Source organism: Enhydra lutris, unplaced genomic scaffold (assembly GCF_002288905.1).
Source record: "Enhydra lutris kenyoni isolate GAN:26980312 unplaced genomic scaffold, ASM228890v2 scaffoldscaffold2, whole genome shotgun sequence".
In the NCBI taxonomy this organism is placed as follows: domain Eukaryota; kingdom Metazoa; phylum Chordata; class Mammalia; order Carnivora; family Mustelidae; genus Enhydra; species Enhydra lutris.
This window is the reverse complement of record NW_019154086.1, coordinates 36,820,440-36,841,340: the sequence shown is the minus strand read 5'-3', so window position 1 is coordinate 36,841,340 and position 20,901 is coordinate 36,820,440.

The window sequence follows — 20,901 nt, the reverse complement described above, 5'->3', positions numbered from 1 at the left end:
TGTTGTTGTTGTTGTTGTTTTTAAAGATTTTATTTATTTATTTGACAGAGATCACAAGTAGGCAGAGAGGCAGGCAGAGAGAGAGAGGGGGAAGCAGGCTCCCCACTGAGCAGAGAGCCCGACGTGGGGCTCGATCCCAGGACCCTGAGATTATGACCCTAGCCGAAGGCAGAGGCTTTAACCCACGAGCCACCCGGGCACCCCAATGGTCAATGTGTTTTGATTTAAGTTTGTCCTATGGTATTAGAAGTCCCAACCTAGCATCATTAGAGAATATGAGAAAATACTTTAATAAAAACCTAATTTTTAATTTTTTACAGTGATATCAGTTGCAGAATATGAATCACACTGTGTAGTCATCTAGCAACTATTTATTTGATATGAAATTTTCATCTAAAACAGTCATTTTCCCAAGAGTAAATTCTATTTCAAGTCCATCACATCTATTTTCACATGGAAGTCCTGATAGAAACCATAACAACTTAAACTAGAACAGGCAGGTGGCAGATCTGCTCTAGTGAAAGCTTCAGTGGGACTAAAGCATGGATACTGGGTGGTACTCGCTGACTCTGGACATATTCAGGATGTTATTTCATGAATCATTTTCAGAATGAGAGTAAAACCAAGAGGAAAAGTTATTGGATTAAATATCACAATAAGAGGAAAACTCAATGTGTCTTTCTTTGTTCTTTTCTTTTCTGAGCTTCTCTGTGATACAGCACTCTTCACATTTTATCATAATGGTCTCTTTGTATATCTTTCTACCCAGCCAAGCTGTAGGCTTTTTAAGTGAGTAAAGCCTATCTTACTTATCAGGAGGTAGGCAAAGTGCTTATACATCATTGTAAACTTCAAAAAAGCATAAATGGATGAATAAGGGTCTAAAATGGTATGGCATCTATCAGAGAAATAATGAACAAGTTGTAAATAATGTCATAGGATCTTGAGGCCCGTGATTTTACACAACCTGGCAGAATTACAGAATAAGAAGTAGAGGCTTGGTATTCATTACTAGCCCTGATCTGATAATTTGTTGACTAAATATTTTGCAAATGCTGAAAGACAGAATGAATAATTCCCAAAGAACCCTGGCATTCATAATTTGGAGTTATTTGAAGTTTTACTCGGTCATAAATTTGAATCTCATGTATTCTGTATGAGCTAGCTGGTGAGTCACTCAGCTGGTAATGGAGACTAGCTAGCCCTGAAGATCCAGGCAATATTTTGTCACAGCTGTGAGTCCTGAGAGTTTGGTCCTCTCAACTCTAAGGCTGTAAAGTTTGATATGTCCTGAGACCTGAAAAAAAGAAAGAAAGCACCAAAGTAGTCAACTGTTCACCATCTACTTCTCAGGGTAATTTCAATTTTTTTCTGCTCATCATCACTTACACAGTACCCCTCATAAGAGATTAAAAATTTCAGTGTGAACATTGCATTGCATGAAAACCTTTTATGTAAGTTTAAAAGGTAAGATGAGGGGCACTTCAGTAGCTCAGTTGGTTGTGTCCAACTCTTGGTTTTGGCTCAGGTCATGATCTTCCACTTGTGAGATCCAGCCTTGTGTCAGGCTTTGCACTCAGCACCAGTCTGCTTCAAATTCTCTCTCCCTCTCCCTCCCACTCACTCTGTCAAATAAGTAAATAAATTAAATCTTAAAAAAAAAAAAAAAGGTGAGATGATAAGAAGAGAAACCATATTGCCTTTTAGGTGAGAGCTAGGAGCCTGTGCAAACATTGTGGTATATATGAATTTGAAATTTCAAGACAGTTTTGAGATTTATCATTCTTAAATTTCACAAGTTTATTATACATGAAAGAATAAAGGAAAATATTTGGGAAATGGAATAAATGTATTCATTGAACACTCACATTAAGGTCTCCTGTGAAGTACTTATCTTGCAAAAGAAGTGGTAATTCAGTGAAGTTCAGAAAATCTGATTTTTTTCAAAACAACTCCCTAACAACAAAGGATGTGGGGTGGCAATTCAGTAAATAGTCTACTTACAGTAATCTGTATTTAATATACAATAATCTGTACTTAATAATCTGTTTACTATATTAAACAGAGGTTTATTTTTATTAAGATGAAACCAGTCAAAGAAAAGATAAACACTGAATAGACTGACACCATGACTTCTAAAAATAGAAAAATAATAAAAGGTAGAAATTAAATCAACTTACAGGAGAAAGAAAATGCAAATACAGAGATAAAACCAAAAGTAATGAAAGTGTAAATGGGAAACAGAGTGCCATACTCATTAAAATTGTCTATTAGAATTGTTTGGTGCAAATTATATCAGAAATTAGCATTGGAATTGGAGGCACAAACAGATCCAATCAAGTAGTAGAATTATATGCATTTTATTCATGAATATGAACATTATCCTTGTAATGATCATCAATAATATTTATAGCTCTCTTTCTGTACCCTTGTCATAATTGTGCTTTATTATTTGGATGTTTATTGGTATAGTGACAATTTTCTCAATAGACAAAAATCTCCAAGAGGTAAAGACCATGCCTGACTTGCTCACCACTGAATCCCTAGTGTCTAACTCAGAGTGTGACACACAGTAGGCACTTAAATACCTTGTTGAACTTGTAAGTGAATAATGATCTGCATTGGTTCCTTGAGGATTCAATTGTGAACAGTGCTATCTTTATCATTAAACATTTTATATTGGAAAAGTAGACAAAGTTGTCACTCCTATACCTACAAAAGCAGATTTGCTTTGAGCTGAATATATCCAGGAAACAGGAAGGGAGAGATGAGTATCTGGCAGGGGCGTTCCCACTGGGATGTTCAGATGCTAGCTTGCTCTCTGCTACCTGGACATATTTAAATCTAAACCTAAATCAATAATTAAAATCAACTGTAGGAAGGACTTCTTTTTCTTCCAGTCTAGGGCCTTTATCTTGGTGGTTCTCAAATTGTGGTCACTCAAGCAACAGCATCAGCCTCATCTGTAAGTTTGGTAGCAATGTAAATTTTTTGGCTCCATACCAGACCTATGCAGTCAGAAACTGGGAATAGGGCCCATTGATCTGCGTTTAACAAGCCTGCATGATCCTAAGGCAAGGTAAAGTGTAAGAAACTCCAAATACTAAGTGAAGTGAAGATTACTGTAAGTAGACTATGTAATGAATTGTCACCCCACATCTTTTGTTGTTACGGAGTCCCCTGTGAGCAATAACGTAACCACAGCTATGGTGATTCTCAGTATCTGGACTCCAAACCTTTCAAGGTCCACATGAGTAATAGTGGCAGTTGTGCTAATTTAATTTATGAAGAAGTCAGACAGAACAGTAAATTATTATAGATAGCACTTACACATAACACTACATAAAATAATCTATGCTATTTTCAAATACTTTGAAGAATAAAGGAAATGCATTATAGAAAAAAGGAAATGACTTTTTTCCATTCTACCTATAATTCCCTATGAGACTTTTTTCCCCAAGTTCTTCTTTTTTTCTTAGCAATATACAATACACTGCACATATTTAAAGTATACAATTTGATTCACTTTCACATATGTGCATACCATGAACCATCAACACACTCAAGATAATGAGTATATCAGTAATCCTCAAAGGGTCCTTGCCATCATTCCCATTCAACTTTCTCTGTTCCTCTTCCATCTCAAGGCAACTACTGATATATTTTCTGCCACTATAGATTAGTTTTTATATTTTAGAATTTTATATAGTTGGAATCATATAGTATATATGCTTTCTTGTCTCGATGCTACTGCTTAGCACAGTGATGTTGAGATTCATCCATTTTTGCATCATTTATCAGTAGTTCATTCCTTTTTATTGCTTTGATATGTTTGATATATTTATATGATATGTTGATATGTTCATAAACATATCACAGTTTGCTAATCCATTCACCTGTTGACAGACATTTTGGTCATTTCCAGTTTAGGATATTATAAAGAAAGATGTTATGTAAGCTTGCATACAATTCTTTGTAGGGACATATGCTTTCATTTTCCTTGGGAAAATCCCAAGTGGAATAACTGGATTATATTATAGGTGTATGTTAAACTGATTGAGAAACTGTTAAACTTTCAAAGTAGTCATATTATTTTACACTCCACAAGCAGTTTATGAGATTTCCAGTTTCTCTGCTTCATTGTCAACATTTGGTATGCTCAACCTTTTTAATTTTAGCCATTCTAAAATATTTCCTTTTTAATATTTCCTAACTTGTTTAATTTCATTCACAGTATTTTTCATCTCACACATCAAAGTTTTTATATTTAGAATTTCAAATTTAGAATTTCAAATTGGCTTTAGATCTTTCATGTCTCTCCTTAATTCTTTGAGCATATGTAATATAGTTGTCATAGCAGTATTAATATCTTTGTTTCCCAATTTTAACATTTTATCAGTTCCAGACCAGTTTTAATTTGTTTTTTCTCCTCAATGTGACTCATGTTTTCTTTTTTTTTTTTCTTTTGCTCATATTTTCTTATTGCTTTGCAAGCCTATAATGCTTTTTGTTTTGTGTTTAGCCAATTGTGAATTTTACTCTATTGAGTTTTGGACAGTTTTGCTTTTATATAAATATTCTTGAGGTTTGTTTTAGGATACATCTAGTTACTTGCAGTTTCTTCTTTTTGGGTCTTGATTTTATATTTGTTAGAATCAGAGCAGTTTTACTCAAGACTAAAAAATTCCCACTCTTCAGGTAAGTTTCTTGTTTTCTCTACCCAGTGCCCTTGGAGTCATGAGGTTTTCCAATTCTGCTGGTGTTAAGAGCATTATTCCAAATCCTGAGTGAGTGCTAAGCACTGCTACTTCTAGTACTATCTCATGGCTCTTTCCTCAGCCTGGGTAGTTTCTCCTTATATGCATGTGCTAGTAGTATCTAGCTGCTTACTCAAGGGATGTCTTTGCCATGTTTCTGGAGCTCATTCTCTCTATCTCTGTTGCTCTCTTCTTCCTGATACTCTGTACAGCAAAGTCTAGCTACCTCAGTCTACAAAGACAAACCCAGCTGTAAAAATTAGCAACTCTTTCACAGGTCAGAATATTCATATCTGTGTTGGATCATCAGACCCAGTTATTGGGTAGTATTACCCAATAGCTCCTCTGACTTGTACTCTCCAGACCTCAACCTCTTAAGTTGGCCTGAGCAGCCCTAGCTTTGACTCACACACAGTTTTGAGGATTTTAATAAAGTCCAACTATGGCCATTATCACTATAGATCTAGAAACCCCCAACTGGTAGAGACAGGCTGGGTCAAAGCTGCATAGGCTGTGGCTTCTCTGTCAACTATATGGAAGAGCTAGGTCATTCAACCCAGGAGTGTGGGGATTCCATAGCTCCTAGAGTGGATCCGACCAGCAAGAAACAGCAGAGCCATCAGATGTATTACTTTTCTACCTGAACCCCATACCCATCAAAGAGCTCCCAGATGGAGTGATTTCATGAAGCTTGTCCAGAGATATCCCATGTGATAACTGAATGCCTTTTCTTGTGAAATCGCAGACAGCTGATTTTATTTCCAGTTCTCGTTCCTGCCTCATTTTCCTTTTTCCTTCATTCTCACTGCCCTTGCACATACGATTTCACTCCTTCCAAAGAGCATTAGTGTGTACATTTTGGTTCAGACTCTTTTCTAGAGTATGCAGGCTAAGAGATTGGGGGAGATAAGAGAATACAAAAAAGACAGTAATTGTTCCATTATATAATATCTGCTTGTTCCATTTTTATACCAAAAAAAAAAAAACTTTTCTGTGGAAAAGTTTCATAGCAGTATTAATATATTATTATAAAATTAATATTATAAAGAAAGGAGAAAAAACAAAATGAAAAAATGAAAAAAACAAAAATGTTTTAATTTAACATGTTGAAAATTTAACCCCAATTTGTAGAGCTGGGAGAAGTATTATCAGAAATTGTTGGTCTTGCTGAAGGGAAAATAACAAAACACGAATCCTCAGTTCTAGAACTGCTACCAAATCAGGGCAGGTGGAGAATTCCATATGAGGGTGCAATGTCGCTGTGAATGCTGGAGTCTCAGAACTCCTATCTAGAACACGATTTGGAGGTTTGTGGGAGAATGACGATCTAACACTTGAAGCAACCTGCAGTTTGCCTGCATCTGTAAAGACCAGGATGACTTTAAATAGAACAAACTAAAAATGTTTTTGCCTTGGTGCTCTGTCCTGTGTCACAGCTTTGTGATTTGTTTAAACAGATTTCTTCAGCATAGTGGAGTGATAGTAAGCATGTAACTCCTAACCCTAAGTTACAGACTATGTATTAGTTGAAGAAAAGATCATTTGGTAATTGTGAATTTGAAGGTGGATAAATAAGTTTTTTTGTTTTGTTTTGTTTTGTTTTTTTAAAGATTTTATTTATTTATTTGACAGAGAGAGATCACCAGTAGGCAGAGAGGCAGGCAGAGAGAGAGAGGAGGAAGCAGGCTCCCTGCTGAGCAGAGAGCCGGATGTGGGGCTCGATCCCAGGACCCTGGGATCATGACCTGAGCCGAAAGCAGAGGTTTTAACCCACTGAGCCACCCAGGCGCCCCTGGATAAATAAGTTTTAACAGCTTCTGTAGACAGCACATTTTTAATCAGAAACTTATTATAATGTGAGATTTATTCATGAAATACTAGATTAGTACAGTGGGAGTCCTAACCAAATTATCATTTTTAACCTTCCTTCTATAATTATTCTTGTTTATTCATAGAAACCAATAAAGTGAAATAAGAGAAGCTAAAGTTCTTTTCATTTTTAGTGCAATTTATTTAAAGAATCCTAAAACCTAGTGTTATGGTTGGAATTGTATTCCCCAATAAGATATCTTAAAGTCCCTCCTCACTACCTGTGCCTGTGATCTTACTTGGAAATAGGGTATTGCAGATTAATCAAGTTTAAATGAGCTAATACTGGATTAGGGTGGAACCTAAATCCAATAACTGGTGTTCATGTAAGATGAGGGAAATTTAGGTACTTACACATAGAACATATGATAACGAATCACAGACAGGTGCATCTACAAGCCAAAAATCGCCAGCAAGCCCTAGGAACTAGGGAGAGGCAAAGAAAAACTCTCCCCTAGAGGCTTCAGGGAGAACACGGATCTGCTCACACCTGGATTTCAAACCTCAAGCCTCCAGAACCATGAAAGAATAAATTTCCACTGTCTAAAGCCACCTATTTTGTGGGAATTTGTTACAGTAGCCCCAGAAAATTAATATACTTAGTCATAATTTTTTAAAGAGTTTTTTATTCTTACGTGATAGGTTTTATAAAAATTCAATGAAGTTAATGAAGATTTGTTTTCTGATATTATTACAAATTACACTAAGTTAAAGAATCTTTGAGGCTTACATTTGAACTCTAGAAAATTTTATTGAAAAAAAAAAATCTTTCCTTTCCCTTAAGGAATTTCCTATAATTCCTATTCAGTCCAATTTAACAGGTTGTTGGTAATTACCTATATGTGAGTAGTGCTCTAGAAGGTACCAACAATGCCAACACCTTGACTTCAGACTTCTAGCCTCCTGAACTGTAAGAGAATAAATTTTTGCCATTTTAAGTCACCCAGTGTGTTGTTATGGGAGCCCCAGGAAACAGATAAAATACTGACAACTTCAAGACCTTATGTAGATGAAAAGGGTATTGAGCTCCACCCTTATGATCTCCTGTAACATTAATTACCTCTGGGACACCTGGGTGGCATAGCTGGTTGAGCGTCCGACTCTTGGTTTCTGCTCAGGTCATGATCTTAGGGCCATGTAACCAGCCCCACATGAGGCTTTGCATGGAGTCTGCTTAAGACTGTCTCTCCCTCTTCCTCTGTTCCTCCCCTCAACCGTCTCTAAAATAAATAAATAAATCTTTAACATTAACTACCTCTAGAAAGGCCCTATCTCCAAATGCAGTCATCTGGTTGTTGGGGCTTCAACATATAAATTTTGGAGGACTCATAATTCAACCTGTAACATTGTGATTGCTTTTATTTCTTTTAAATCTTTTAAAAATTTTGGTCTTCCCATAATATGACCCCTTATTCCTGTAACCTTTTCCTTTCTAGAACCAAATTCCCCTACAACACTTTGTTCATAGGAGTCATACAGGGGTAAACACAACCCCAGTATGTCACATGCCACATTCCTAATTATTCAGAGAACTTTATCTTTTTATTCAGTAATGAGCATGGAACCCAAAGAAAAAGTTTGTAGGGCCTCTACAGAAAGATAGTGGCCACTATAGATCATGCTCCTCCAGGGTCACCAGAGTTCATCTTTTCACAATATGGAGTGAGCCTGCCAGAAAATAAAGACACTCAGAAGTAAGACCAGAGAGATGAGAGACAGATAGATACTGCCAATACTTAAACACTCAATGCAGTCTGTCAGAGCTGGACCCAATACATAAAATTTGAGTTACCTGAGTCAATAAATTTCTTTTTTTTTATTTAAGCCAGATTAAGTTGGCTTTCTGTTATTAATGTGAGAGTCCTGACTACAATAATTCTGAGTTGTAGAAAACTTGTAAGTATATATCACAATCTTCTTTTGTCAAAGCAATACTCTTAGATCATGTTATAGGCAGTTTTTTTAATCCTTTTATTATTCTTTTTTATAGGCAGTTTTTAATATACTCCCCGGTGATCTTCATCTTCTGGTATAAGATGCAACCTCCTCCCCTTAAGTATAAACTGAACTTACTGATTCACTTTTAATGAAGAGAAGACAGCAGAAGAGGTGGGATCTCACTTCGCAGATGAAGTTATAAAATATTACATTTTTGGTCTCTGGTGCTTTGTCTTTCTCTCTTTGGATCGCTTACCTGGGTGGAGCCAGCAACATGACATGAGGTCCACCTGGTGAGGGACCACATGAGTGAGTCTGAAAGCAAATCTTCCCCACCATTCCCCAAACTAATTAGGTCTTCAGATAAGACCACAGCCTCAAGCTGACAGCTTGACACAATGTCAGGAAGGACTTTGAGCCGGAGGCAGCTAGCTAAACCACGCTTGGATTTCTGACACATTGATGTTATGAGACTATACATGTTTGTTTTTTTAAGCTGCTGTGTTTTGGAGAAACTTGTTATTTGGCAATAGATAACTAATATAAACCACTTGAAAAATAATAAATCTTTGAAGCTATTGAAAAACAGTATTATATAGCATAATATACTATAATATATTGTTGACCATCTATGAACTGTTTTCTAGATAAGACACTAATTAATTTTATTAATACTGTGAGTCTCAACCCTTATAATCTCAGTAACAGGAAGGAAGCATCAAAGTACAAAGAGAACAATTTGTGTTTCAAACCCTTGAATTTGAATGCTGAGTCAAGCCCAATGAACTGAATGACCCTGGGCAAATTATTTAAAACCTATGTGCTTCTCTTTCCTCTTCTGTATATTGGAGATAAGAAAATCCATTTAAAGAGTTTTCTAGGGATTAGAAATAATACATGTAAAATACTAATACCGTGAATGGGCATGCAGGACTGGAGCTCAATAATACATGGTTATTATTTCTTTCACTAGTAGCATTCATCTTCAAGAAGTAAAAGCAGATTAGCAATAGGAATATATACCTTTGATATTGTCATGGTGCCTGAGTGTGGACCCAAGTTGTGACTACTTGCTTGTTAGTATTAGGTTCTAATTGATTATCTGGCCCCACACAGTTCAGGTTCTCATACAAAGGTTGCTTTTGGTCCTTCTTTGAAACTCACTGAGAAATTACATTGTGCTAAGTAGAAGATACATGTATTCAGTATGTGAGCTAGGTCGATTTTTCCCCATAACAGGACTTTTCTATTGTCAATGTTTAACCAGTTGTCCCCAGAACTCTTTAATATGCCCCTTTCTGTAAGGGTGTTAAAGCATTTCACAGATTTGTTTACCTGGTTATGCCACAGTTGAGTCTAATATTTTCTATTAGTCTAAATTGCATCAATTTTTATCATATCCTCAGGGGCCATTTAGGCAGGCTTATATATCATCAGTTTGCAAATGGTAAAATCAGTACATCTAGAAGTTAAATCCATTTATAGTATGGAAAAATCAAAGCTTAGTATTGATTTGTAATATCCCTGGAGAATTCTGTCTTTTCTATAGCTTAGGAATTAGCAAAATAAGAATTACATGTTGTCAACAAAGCCATTGACTGTGGTAAACGTGAAGTTTTTTCTCAGTATATTCAAGTCTGGTTAGGTCCTTATTAAAGTATGGTATCTGCTAATCCATAAATAAAGCAGACATCTTAGATGGCATGGAATAATAAAAGAAAAATTAATAGTTGAGTGTTAATGTGAAGCATAACAACAGAATTGCAATGAAGGTGATACTTGAATATATTAAATGTAGGATATAGTAGATTTTGTTGTTTATAAGTTTGATGTTTAGTTTAACAGACCAATAGGTAGTAGCATAAAAATTATAATTATCATTTTTTTCAGACTCCAACAATACTCATTATTAAAAAAAGAAAATGCCAAAGATTGTTTTAAACCTTTCATGATTCTAACATCCAGAGATAATTTATTATAATTTAACATACATCTCCATAATCTATAAGTCGCATATTTAGGATTATACCAAAGACATAATTTTTTTGTGTGAATTCTACTTTTTTATTTTAACAATAACATAATGTCAAACATGGCTTAATGTTTAATGTATCATTAATATGTCATGTAGTGTATATATAAGCATAGGCTGGACACTGCACAAGTCTAATGGACATCATTTACCTAGACTATGCCATACCTCCTGGAGTTGTATAATATGACAGCTTATATTAAGCATTCCTAAGAAAAAATCTGAAATGGCTACACAATTGCTCATTACATGACTACACCATTCTTTATTAACTATTAGCCTTCTACTTGGTGTTTAACTTGTCTCCATTTTCAATGTTATAAATAATGCTATGTGAAATTATCTGTGCAAAAATATTTGTATTCTCTGCTCATTCATTTAAGTATAATATATATAAATCAAAAGATAAGCAAGTTTAAAGATTATTTACGTATACTAAAATATATAACAAATGCTTTAGACTGGTTACTGTGGGCTCTTGTCTCTCATTTAAGCCTGTATTTAAGCCATCACAGTTCCCTTGCTTTCAAGTAAAATAAATTTTGGGAATATAATTTTATATATATATAAAATTTTTATTTATATATATTTATTTAAATAGGTAGGTAGAGATACATATTTACATTTATATTTATACTTACATCCATATGTAGTTTACCTATCTAGAATATGAAGAGTTCACATTAATATCTCCACTTCAAATACAACACCCTTTTTTGCCCTTTCCCTATTAGTAACTCCTTAGTCTGACAATATATTTTATTTGATCAATTACACTTACATATCCAATCTTCCAGGACTTCTGCTGCCACACCCAACGTGGGTGTCTAACTAGTATGTACTTCCAATGACTACAGCCCCAGCTGACATCTGCCTAAAACTAAATACAAGGCTGCAAGTGATAATGACCTCCTTGCCCTAGTAAAGGGGGCTGGCCCCAATAAAACCACAGAATCATGAGAGAGAATAATACATTATTGTTTGAAGCCACTAGTTGTGTGTGGTTTCTTTCTTTCTTTTTTTTCGTAAACATTTTGTTTATTTGACAGAGAGAGAGAGAGGTCACAAGTAGGCAGAGAGGCAGGCAGAGAGAGAAGGGGAAGCAGGCTCCCTGCTGAGCAGAGAGCCCGATGAGGGCCTCGATCCCAGGACTCTGAGATCATGACCTCAGCTGAGAGCAGAGGCTTAACCCACTGAGCCACTCAGGTGCCCCTTGTGTGTAGTTTCTTATGCAACCATAGATAATCAAAAAAGTGGGATTGGGAGGATAGAAAAGAAAGAGAGCAAGAAGGCACCTAAGAAAGTTACCTGACAGTAATTGGAGGAGGGTAAACATCAATATATTTTTATTTTACATTGAAGCTTTGCCTAGCAGTAGCCCTAATACTACCTGGAGGGCAATACAGACATATTCAACTGCTTGAACTATTATTTTGACAAATGATTTCATAGGCGTTTTGGCTGCATGATCTATACAAATCAAGGTTTGTAAAGATAGGTTAATAAATTAGAGCTAGTTTTTTGTTTTGTTTTGTTTTTAATAGTTTTATTGTGATATAAATTAGAGCTAGTTTTGTCTTCTTAATTCTCTAAGGGATCTTGAAAGGCCAACTGAATTGTACCTCATTTTTCTCATATATAGGGTCCCTTTTTATCTGTGTATTTCCCATCTGAGGGCTGCACTATAAGATTACACAGAGAATAAAAAGAAATCATAAAAGAACAAACCACATGGAAATTTAGTTCTCCTTCAAACATCCTTTGGACTCCATCTTATTTTATTTTATTATTTTTCTAAAGATTTATTTATTTGAGAGAGAGATTGAGAAAGAGAGAGAACAAGTGGGAGGGGCAGAGAGAGAGAGAATCTCAAGCAAAGAGCCTGACACGGGCTTGGATCTCAGGACCCTGTGATCATGACCCAAGCTAAAACCAAGAGTCGGACTCTCAACAACTGAGCCACCCAAGCATCTCTACCTCCATTTTATTTTAACAGTAGAATCTATTTAGTTCTCTTCTGCAGCTTCCCTTCTCTTTGTGCTTGGCCTGCTTCTATTCTTGGATATTTGGAAGTCCAATACATTGCAAATTTATTGCCAAATGAAACTTTAAGCTTTGCAAAAGATAACAGAATTCCATGGAGACCACAAAAAGAATATTAGAAAAATACTTAGATCTCATTTGAAGCCATTGGCAAGTAAGCAGTAAGCAACAGGGAAAGAAAAAGTTAACACAAATGAGGACAGAAGTTTCAAAATAGAATGATTTTTAAAAATTGAAGACTTAAGAGAGAGTTTCATAAAAATTGATTAAGCACATACATATTTGCAAAAATAATCTTCCTTATTTTGTGCACATATCATGCAACAGTAAATTACACCAAGAAGAAAACAATGTTCTTTGTCTTTTCCAAAAAAATAGGCTATGTTTGCAATTATAAATTAAATTTAGTTAAATATTAGATACATTTTGTCACATTTTTATAATTTTGGTTTTATTTTTCAAGATAAAGTTCCAACTGAAAATCTTTTCCTCTAATTTAATGCTGATTCATTTTAAGTGCCTTTATTCCCTATATTAAACATATTGCTTATCCCCAGATGGGGAAGTAAAATAATATTTAGCCTCCCAGATTAGTGAGAAATAATTTATTTGATAATGGTTTTCATTGTCAGTTAATGGAAGATACTATCTTAAGTAACTCAGAGCTCACAAGAATGGGTAAATAGACTTTAATATAATAAGCTCAGGTATTAGTTTACATGAAATAATCAACCTTATGATACTGGAAAATATCAGTTCCTCTCAGGAAAGAATGTGTTCAAAGGATATTTTGCATTTGATTTTAGATATTTTAAAAAGAATACTAAATACTGCACAAAATGGAAAATCCCACTGTCTTTCTACTCTCTTTTCATACATCCAGGCAACCAGCAATTAGTTCATCATTTTCTGAGGAAAAAACAAACATCAGACTATGAGAGTCCCACCCCTGTCCTGGGTTGAGGAGATAAGCCAATGTTCTTTAATCCTTGTGCTGGGAAAGGAATTGATGGTGACTGGTTACAAGGTTGTTGCTTCACGGAGAGAGGAAGAGAGAGCATAGGGCCATCAGATGGGAGGTTACTAGAATTGGGGGCTGTGGCAGTTCCTGGAGAAGCAGAATAATTCTGACCTTGGCTGCACAGCAAGAGTATTGCTCTTCAGAACTCTTGGGTAGTTTCAATTATTCTTGGGCATACCATAAAGTATTGTAGTCTTAACGGAAAGTATCCACAAGATGTTCCCTAAAAGAACCCTTTATAGAGAGATCTTCATGTAAGATCAATGGCAATTTGGGAAGCTATGAGAGGCAGCATTCTATAATGAAACAAATGTGATACTGGGTATCCATACATCCATATTCTAGATCCGCTTCTATTTTATAGATTCAATATTTTATGAATATGTCTAACGTCAATGCTTCTATTTTATGGATTCAATAGATCCACTTCTATTTTAAGGAAAAGATCCTTCTTAGATAAAACAAAGAGGATAAAATACATAAGTGATTTCAGATGATTTTTGGCCTCAGAATTCTTTTCCCTTTTCTTCTCATCCCCCCTCCCACATTCTCTCTTTCTTAAACTCTCTTTCTCTGAGGCCTACAGGAAAGGGCAATATATGAACATATACAAGTGGACAGCTGTAGTTGAAACAGGGATGGAGTCCCAGACCCAGAATCAGTTTGTCAGGTCTCCACTTACCCTCTTAATGTGTTGGTATCTATAGTTCTTCCATGATTCCCTAAGAGTGAAACTCCATATTGTTTTTGGACTGGATCCTTTTCTTATAAAGGACCTTATTGAGACTGTTAGAAAAACTTGATATGATCTCAGGATTATATGATATTAATGTATCAATATCAATTTCCTGGGTGGTTGTGCTGGGGTTATGTAAGAGAATGTTTTTGTTCTATACTAAAGTGTTCAGGGGTGATGGTGCATTGTGTTAGTCTCTCACACTCAAATGGCCCAGAAAAATGTTATTTCAATTATCCTTGAAATTTTTATAAGTTTGAGATTTTTCTGAAATAAAAATATTTTTAAAAATTAACTGACAGGGGCACCTGGGTGGCTCAGTGGGTTAAAGCCTCTGCCTTCGGCTCAGGTCGTGATCTCAGGGCCCTGGGATCGAGCCCCGCATCAGGCTCTCTGCTCGCAGGAGCCTGCTTCCCCCTCTCTCTCTCCCTGCCTGCCTCTCTGCCCACTTCTGGTCTCTGTCTGTCAAATAAATAAATAAAATCTTTAAAAAAAAATTAACTGACAACTGCAGAATTATTCAACAGTACCCAAATGACAGCAAGAGTAAAAATTATGAATAGTAATTAGAGCTATGCAGCATCAAGAAGCTATCTTAACACAAACCACAGAAGTGTCATGAAAAGAGTATCAGGGACCAAAAACTGGAAGGCTTACTCTGGTAGGATCATTCTGCTATCAATACTGTATCAGTGGTCCCCAGGCGAGCCCTTAATCCTCAGTGTGAAGGAACTGGAAATTAATATGGGATCCCACCACATAGATTTTGGAGTTTATTGTAAAATATGTCATACGGTAATTCTAAGCCACATTATTGCCTAAAAAAATCCTGATCCTTCCATGAAACCTCCAGGTGAACATATTACCAGATTACATGGAAATATATATTTCAATATAAATTCCGGGGCCAGAGAGTCATACATAAACCCCAGGTGGACAGAATTAGGAAAGTGGTTCCCCATACAGAATTCTCTCTTACACATTAATACTAAATTTGCTATTTATGCTACTATACTGAAAAATACTTGGCTAAATTGAATGGCCTGCACATATTTATATAATAAAATTCCCAAATTAAGTCTATGAAACCTAATTATAAATGAAGATCTAATATAAACATTCTTTGGATTTTAGTACAGGAGTAATGCTTTGATGTATACTTAAGGATAAGAGGAAAGTAATTAATAATAAATCACTCCACCCTCAAGAGTCATAAAATTGTTTGCACTTTAAAATCCCCACTCTTCTAAACTCCATCTTAATGTTACTTTGGAAAGTGATGAAATTTACACAGAATCAAAGGATTACATTTCCGTGACTCATTTTGCTTTACTGGAGAATGGGAGTTATCAGTTTTAATTGAAGGATAGAATAATTAAGGGATTGATTTCTATTTGTTTAGTCCTTTGGAGATTAAGTATTGCCCAAATACAATATTATTAAGATTTATTCATCACTCTCAAAGGCCAAGCCCTTCACAACATAAACTCCCCTTAATCAACCCTACATTTACAAGTGGGATCAGTTTAATTCTATTAACAAAAATTGAAATAAAATGTAAGATACCAGTAATTCCTCCAAAGTTGCAGCAGTTAAAATCAATGATTATGACAAATACATATAATGCTATAATATTTAGTAAATTGTTTTGTCTAAAGATATTACAGCATGACAGAATAAACCAAAAACTATAAGATTTACTGTATGCTTACTTTACAATTATATAATACCGTGCTGTTTTTCTTAACTATTCCATAAATATAGATTGATGTTTACTCTGAACACAACTCGAATCATCCAAAGCTTATATCAATTAATGAAACTTTTCTTCCAAATTGAATTTTTGCTTTCATTTAATTTTTCTGAATTTATTTGGAGACATCAGGGGAAATTATATGCATATATGCTGCAACTTCCAAAAAAAATCTCTAAGTTTTGTCTTTAGATAGCACTTTTCTTGATTGACCATGACAATGAGTAAAATTCCAAATTGAATCATGGACCATGATGTCCTCTTGTAATAGTACTAACCGAATTTATCAAAGAAGAGGCCAGCATTATTTAAAGTGCCATGTGATACCTCTTATTTTATTTTAGATGTTCATAGGACTGTGTAAACTAAATGACAATTTATTTATCTAAGACCAAAGTGAATTCTTGGCTCCTTTCAGTGGAATTTCATATGATATCTGAATATATCTGCTGTCTAACAGACCAGTCATACAAATGTTTATTGAATGTCTTTCATAATCTCAGCTCACTGATAGATGTTGAGCAGGATAGAAGAGAATTTTAACAACACCACTGCATTCCAAAAAGGATTCATAATGCCTTTTCACAGATTAAAAACAAAAAAAGAAGCAACTTGTAAATTAAAGATAAATTTTAAAAACTATTGGAAAGGATAAAGACAAAGGAACATAAAATGTTATATAATCAAGTGCAAAAATGTAAACTTCCTCCCCAACATCATTCCTCAGGTTCATTTTCTTATTCACTCATTCCAGTAACACCAGCCTCATTTCAGATTTGTCAACTTGCCAGCCCTTGGAACTTGCTCTTCTTTCTGCTATGTTCCTCTTGCTTGGAATGTTGGCCCTCTCAACTATAAGAGTACTCTACCTTTACTCTCTTTATTCTTCCCCTCTACTGTCTTCAAAGCACTTATCACTTTGGGAAATTATTATTGACTTGATAGTTTGTGTGTTTGTTTTCTCTTAAACCCATTAGGATGTTAGATCAATAATGACAAGGACTCCCTTTTATACGATTGTATGCCCAGTACTTAGCAAAACATCTAGCACATCTTAGGTGCTTAGTAAATATTTGTTGAATAAATACACTAGGTATAGAAAACTGTTATTATGTCACTCCACCATTCAACAGCTCTTTATGTAAACATCAACAAGTTCAAATCTCCTTAAAATTGCCACCAATAATGCTTCCATAACCATAAGATCCATTCCACCTTCTCTTGGCCTACCTGTCTTAGCCATAATTTGTCATGTTTAAATTTTGTTTATTTATCAAAGAGAGAGAGAGAAAGGGAAATCACAAGCAGGGAGAGTGGCAGCAGGTGGAGGGAGAAGCAGGCTCTCTGCTGAGCAAGAAGCCTGGTGTGGGACTCGATCCCAAGACACTGGGATCATGACCTGAGCTGAAGGCAGACGCTTCACTGACTGAGCCTCCCAGGCACCCCAATTTGTCACGTTTAATCTGATCAGAAGATCAGAATTTCCTACATATACCCTATATTTTCCACATATACCCTATATTTTCCTACAATATGACCTTTGTTCAAATTGTTTCTTCTTTCCAGCTCTACCCATGAATATCACATTCATTCTTCCAGGCAGGATGACAATGTGACCTTTGTGAGCCCAAGTTACTTTGTCTTCAGGGACTCCTTCCTCCACCAAAATATTAAAAAATATTATATTGGCATGAAAACAAGTATAATCCTGTTGAGTTCATTCTTATATATCCAATATTGTATATTAATTTTTTATGATATTAAAATAAGTTAAAATTAAAGATTTTATCTGTGGGCCCTTAAAAGTATCATGAGCCCTAGATATTATGTTTATTGTGCCTTTGGGTTAGTTGATTCTTCTTCCAAACACAGCTTAAATATCAACTCTTCCTGGAAATTTTTTTGAGCACACTCCCCCAATACACACATACATGTGCCTTACTTTTTATCTCCTCTATTTTCATCACACATTCTATGGGTTTCATTAAACTTAGTAATAAACTGAAATCAAGACTGTTACTAATTCATCTTTATGTCCCTCAAGGTTTCTGTTGTAGATCTTGACACTTTCTAAGCAACAGTGAGTGTATTTTGATTTGAGATATAATTCAAGTACTAAAAATATGGATTCTAATAGTTAAGGAAATCTTCAGTAAAGAAGACTTTATTTAGATCGCCCTAGGGGCATAGATAAGTGTCAGATCCTAGGTCATAAACTACTGAATATGTATGATAGAAAGGTTTTATGGATCACATTGGCCAGAATAATAGGTGATGAAATTGCATACATAAATTGGGGCCAGATTAGGTAGAACCTCGAATTCCAGGCAGAGAATTAGGGTCTTGATGTGGTAAGTCATGGGAAGACACTGCAGGTTCTTAAATAGGAAAGCAAAACGATGAGAATGGTATTTTTAGTGATCAAAGCAGGGAAAGTCTGGAGGCAAAGAAACCAGAGAGATTATAGAAATGGGCAAAAATGGATGGACTATATGTCAAGTTTAGTCTCTATATGCTAGTTTAGTCTCTTCTTGCTTGGTTTTACCCTTAATTTCATTTTCACAGTAAATACAGGCATTTTCTTCAGGGTATTCATTTTCTAAACTACTTCTAGGTTTTTAAAAAAATCATGATCCTAAATATGATGATGTATCCTTCATCAGAAACTTTAAATATTTATTCATTAGATGAAGGAATAAATGTAAATTTCAGATCCAATCATTCAGTAAACATACAATTTTTGAATGATGCAGGAAACTTCTTTTGGTTTAGACCATAGCAGATTCAAATTGAAAAATATACTATTACATATGTGTCAATTTTCAATAAAAGAATTCTCAGTTACATTAGTTTATTTAATTGTATCAATGACTTCTCAGTATTACATTAACCCCATTTCATAGAAAAGGAAACTAATAAGCTATGGCACTAAGAGGGAATCTAGGGCATCTGACACAGAGCCTGTCTGCCTTCTATTGATATTCTCAAGGAAGCATATATGTGATGCAGTTATATCAGAAAGTAAGGGACTTAATGACACAAAGTCCAGATGCCTTGCCAAGAAATAAGACCTCATGGAAAAATTGACATTGTAGATGAGCTTTGAAATTGTAGCTTGTTGAGGGAACATTTTAATGTAGAATACAGCAAGAATGCAAATGTGGAGGAAGGAATCATCTTGTCATATGGCTGGGAAAGCGTGTAAATGGCAATATCAGAGAAAAGCTGTGAGTTGAACAGTACAGAGAATTGAACTGGATCAGTAAGATATGGTGAGAGAAAAATGGGACATCAAGAAGGTCTCCAGGATGTATAATAGGAAAACCAAGTGTCTGGTCAGGCCATCCACCAGGAGTAGGAATATGGAAGGAAGAATGCAAGGGAAGGAGAACTGAGGAGGGAAAGGAAGATCAATTTAGTGTTGAATATGCAGTATTCACATGGAGTTATTCTTCATGTGGAGTTGTCCAGTAGACCACTGGTGATGGCAAAACACAGTAAAACAAGGAGATAAGGTGCCCCAGAGTAATCCATTACCAAAGAAAATGCAGGCAGGTAAGAGGATTTAGCTAAAACAGAAATATGTTTCAGTGTGTAAAGGTATGATGTTTGGGTTCTCCATCCATCTTAGATAGAAGAAACAAAAGGACAAGATTTTAAATGTTACTCTCAGTAGCATTTACAATAGTAATGACTACCCATGACATTAGAAGCTCTTTATAAGAATGGGGCCAATGGTGATTGGTCAAGCCTATAAAATACCAGGGGTAGAAGTTTGGTGTTTGCCATGGACTATTGCATTTTATCCTCTCAAAAACTTATGAGGTGATTTTAATTATCTTCAAGTTGGAGAGGCAGGAATAGAGTCTGTACTACTCTTCCACTGGATGGGAGAGCCAGTGTTCAACCTCGGATTTGCCTGACTCTAGAACATGCACTCTTACCTACTATATTGTAAACTTCACTAAAATTAATGGGCTATAGAGAAGTCTTAATGCTGGAGTACAAAACAGTAATTGAATGTGTTCCAAATTATAGTTCACATTTCACTACAATGCAGCAAAGGTGAGCTCGTCACCAACTGTAATCACCGTTGCTCAGTAATAAGGAATTAAAGATATTTAGCATATATTATAGTAATTAAATAAACCCTCCCTAATTCCATTCTTTCTTTCTAACCTTTTAAAGTCTCAATAGCGTGCCAGACTGTGTGTCTCATTTTCAGTTCTTTTCATTAGTAAGTGGAAGAGAGATATAAATTGCAAACAAATAAATAAGAAATAAGAGAGTTTCTTTTTCTCTGGTTTTCCTCAACTTCTGGGTAAATCTCATTTAAATACTTTGTGGTCCAGCCATTCCTTTTCTAGCTTTCATATGGTAAGCTTTTTAGTCATCATTTTACAAGGCCAACACATTTGTTCACTGGAATAGTCATAGAGAAGCCAAGAGCAATAATTCTTATCATTTTATTCTTAGGGAGTGAATCTATTTTATACCATCTTTGGATACAATGTAAATCTCAGAATCAGAAGCTAGTCTGTGTTTAAATGAATTAACTTCACACTGAAGTAACCATGATGCTTTGGGCCATAAATTAGGCTGATTTAAAAGAATTCAGCAAAACATTCCAAAAGTGGTTACAGAGCCAAAGAGATTGAGATCTTTTACTTTTAAAGGAAGTTATTCTTCATAGCAGTAGCCAGTGAAATTCAGTTTTCATTATTGCTGTAACATTATTGGTATAGTGTACTT